General features: G+C 34.6%; 3 protein-coding genes across 3 annotated transcripts in view; 1 reads left to right on the top strand and 2 right to left on the bottom strand.

Moving 5' to 3' along the window:
• The window catches only part of LOC143711142 (uncharacterized), a 376,270-nt gene that overhangs the window by 63,009 nt on the left and 309,111 nt on the right, over positions 1–4,150 (top strand). The gene's annotated exons all lie outside the window — the stretch shown is intronic.
• The window catches only part of LOC143711160 (uncharacterized), a 312,783-nt gene that overhangs the window by 78,781 nt on the left and 229,852 nt on the right, over positions 1–4,150 (bottom strand). The window lies entirely within an intron of this gene.
• LOC143711084 (uncharacterized) overlaps positions 1–4,150 on the bottom strand; it is a 276,637-nt gene that overhangs the window by 92,228 nt on the left and 180,259 nt on the right.

Genomic DNA, 4,150 nt, shown 5'->3' with positions numbered 1-4,150 from the left:
AATAATAGATTATATTTATAATGTAATGCTAATCGATATAGATTTCATCATCGTGCAGAACACTATAAATAATACATTTTCTGTCTGATTTTTTTTTTATCTGAAGCCAAATTAGATCACAGAAGATTATTTAAAACACTCGACTTGCGTTATAAAGTAAGTTTGGAGCACAAACATGGTTTTAATCTCATAAATGGTCGTGTATTGATGGTGTGCTAAGCTAACATGCTAGCTAGCCCAGGTGCACCTGCCACCAGCAGTTATTGTTTTATGATTTTTTTCTAAATAGGAATGCTTACTGAAATGTTTCAGTGCATTTGATACCAGTTTCAAATATTTAGTGAGAACTTTGATAAAAGAAATTAGGGTTTGAAACCCTATGAATAGCCTGTGAATAGCCAGTCGTTAGTAGCTATAATGCAGACAAAAGAAATGCATATTTAGAGCCATAACCAGTCTGGAGAGGTGTAAATGTGTGCAGGGAGAGACTGACTCTGAATGGGGCTCGTTTGCACCACAAAATAATAGAGACAATAGACTGATTAGATGACTCAGAAGATGACTAAACATCAGTTTGCATTTTAGAGTCTAATCAAAATAAAGTAATTTGACATGATCTTGAAAAACATTTAACTAAATACAGAGTTTTAGACTTATCATTTTCAGATTTTAAATATAAAATGGTCACACATATGGCTTTAGCTGCAGTGCATTTCTAGATTCCTCCAGGGCCAACTTCAATTTTATTTTTATGAAGATGTTTCATAAAAGTAAATTTCTAATAACTTTACAAAACTTTGAAGCTATTTAAACATTTTTTTTTCATTATGACAATAATTATTTCTACATGTACAATAAACTACTAGGTGTCAGCTTTCAAATGAGATCATACTTGTGCTTTTAGTGCAAAGGGTTCATGAACTGTATCTGTTTAAGTTTGGGTATGCCATTTCTGGGGATTTTTCAAAAGTGGCCTTGAAGGTTAACAGGTTAATGTGCTTCATAAAAACACACAATTATAGCAGCCAGAGAATATTTACACTAAAGAGTCAAGGGGCAAGAGTCCAACTAAAGCAAACACTTACCACCATCATGGTGACTTTAAAATACAACTATTGATTTCATTAAACCGGAAATGAAATAAAGTGAGTCTGGTTAGTAATAAGTGAAGCTGGTAATGCTGTTTGAGATGTTCACTCTTCCTCTGCTGAGATCTTCACAGATTTAATGCGCTGCCATACATGTCACATTTTTTTGCAGTGCTTATTCCAACCAAAATTCAACATCTGTGTGACGTTGAAGCTTGACGTCAAACAAACGTTGGGTTTAGACGTCAACCTGATTTTCATTTTCAACCAAAATATGACGTCTGACTGACGTTGGATTAGTTGGAGTCCAACGTCTGCCTGACGTCACATTGACGTACTGTGCCTGCTTGGTAGTTCTTGTTTTTTTTTTTCTTCCCTTCAGTGATTCGGCTTGTTAACAGCAGCTGTTCATCATGTAAGATTACAAATTGTATTTAAATTTTTAATTTAGATTTCCAATACAATAGTATTTTATACTGAGAAAGTTTATAAATGATGAGACCAGGAAATCTCTGCAAACGGCAGGGGTTCCCAGCAGGATATTCCTGACTGTCCCGTCTCAGTACGAGAAGGCCATGCCTTTCCTGTTCTCGTGTCTCACCGGGTAAAGACTCATGCTGAGCAAGTTTGAACACCTGCTATTTTATTACTGAGACCATTTGTCTTGGAGTTCTTGTCTCAGTACGAGAAGTCCTGCACCGTCCTTTTCACGTGTCTCATGCTGAGCAGGTTCCAAAACCTGTATACCTCATTTACATTTGCTTTGTTTCAGAGAAGTCTCCACCTATATGTAATCCCTCCCCCTTGAAATGTATATAAACTACAATGTAAAGTTCCCTTAGTTAGACTTGACTTGGGTAAGATTTTGGACAAAGCAGACTACAGCAAATCAAGAACCCTGCTTAAAAGATAACCCCCAAGTCTCCTGGTTTTCGCTTCTGAGTTTATCTACACTTAAGAAGAAATAGGTTTACAACAATCACTAATGCTCAATCATCACTTAATTATACAATTATTATTCAATTATCATTCTGGGATCTAGAAATGTTCTATAACTCATTCAGTTTGAGTTCTGCTTCAGTCATTCAAGTTTAAGTAATATTTGAGTGCAGTGAACTCAATTCTATTTAGTACATATTATAAGCAGAAATTTTGAATAATACTGTTATGAGAAATATCAAAGTTAGAAGGTTGTCTTTCCATATATTCATCCGTTCCCATGTTGAAATCTCCACCGATTAAAATGTATTCTGTAGGGTAACTAGTTTTTTTTTATTTTTTTTATAACTTGTTTAATTTGTCATCGTCTCCAACAGACCTTTATTCTGGGTTTGGACATTATACCCATACACATGAACTAAAATGAAAAATATTTCGTCTAAGTGTAAGACCACTGCAAGCCAATGGCCATTTACATCAGCCTTGTGAGTAATAAACCGATTTGAACCATGACTAAACATCATATCATCCCCCCACTGTTTTTTTTCCAAAAGGTAGCATCTGCAGACTCTGTTAAGAGACAGACAATTTTTTTTCTGAAACACATTCAGAGTCCTTTAAACCCCTACAATTTAAAGAAGAAAATGAGATGTCAGATTTTAATGCGAACATGAACAATTAAACAGATAGAACTTCAAATTGAATACAAAAAAATTAAAATAAAAATGGATCCAAAATAAAGATGTATATTTGATTGCAAACGTGCCACATGTGTGCTTTTGCAGGTATGTGTGGGCTTCCTTTTGAGTCTATATGTTTAATGATGTAAATAAATAATAAAATGACTACAAATAACCTTTATCTTTTTTTCTGGTGGTGTACAGGAATAAAAATATTCTCCTAGTGCATGTTTAATCATATCTTATTAAATTATTTGTTAATGGATTATTTTGTCATGACTTTTCTTGCCCGCTCAACATTTTAATCTCACAGTGAACTCACCCTGTGGTCACAATGTCATCAATGGGAGTCACAGTGAGCTAAAAGTGTAACTTATAGCGCACTCACTCTGACCTCAAACTATGATCTCATTATGAGCTCATCCCAGCTAGAAATGTTATTGTTCTATGAATGTTTTTGAGAGAATTGTGTTATATTTTTGTAATGTTTTCTGTAGATCATTTTATTTTTGTTACCAGAATGTTCTCCTAAAAGGTAGGATAACTCTATCTTAAAATATTTTAAACATGTTTAGTGATAACATTGATAGAACATGATCCCCTAATGTTCCTCTAAAGTTTTAGCAAGAAGTTTCCCAGCAGACACAGGACTGAACCTCTTAAAAGAGGTCTAGATGTCGAAGTTTGTTTGAAAGTAATAGTTTGTTTAGTGTTTGCTTTAGTTGGGCTCTATGGCCTTGACTATTTGATGTTAGATTTGCTCTGGCTGTTGTAAGTCTTTATTACAGCAAGATAAAATGTGATCAAGTATGCTGGCTACATGATGATTATATTGTTATCATCATCATCATCATCATCATCATCAAGTAGCTGACATCATCTGATCAACTTTTCTCTTATTGTTCTTACCATAACACAGCAGTCAGAGACAAACTACCATTAAAACAATTCAAACTGTCCAACCAACTTAAACACTGATGACCATAATGGTGACATCAAACCAAACTATTGTTTTCAATAAATCCCCAACATCTAAACCTCTGTTAATCTCAATAACTTTTGTTGACTTTTGTACACATATGACAGAAGTGAATCGGGTTAGTAATAAGTGAAGCTGGTAATGCTGTTTGTGGAGTTGTTTAATGATGTTGGAGTCTGACATCAAACAAATGTTTAGACGTCAACCCAACTTTCATTTTCAACCAAAATTTTATGTCTGAGTGATGTTGGAGTCCACATCCATTTCTAGCTGGGATGAGCTCATATTGTGGCCATAATGAGTGAGTGCACTGAGGTTACACTTTTAGCTCACTGTGACCTCGCATTGTGATCATTTGGAGAGATCATTGTGAGATCAACGTGTTGACTGGGTGAGAGGGCCCAATCATAATTAATAAACTGTTAACTACTTACCAAATTCAGCTCATGATTTATTTTAAACTT

Source organism: Siphateles boraxobius, unplaced genomic scaffold, assembly GCF_051911475.1.
Source record: "Siphateles boraxobius isolate OS27281-9 unplaced genomic scaffold, OSU_SipBor_1 49, whole genome shotgun sequence".
Lineage (NCBI taxonomy): Eukaryota > Metazoa > Chordata > Actinopteri > Cypriniformes > Leuciscidae > Siphateles > Siphateles boraxobius.
Note: the sequence above shows the minus strand (reverse complement) of the source record. Positions and strands in the feature narration are given on the sequence as shown.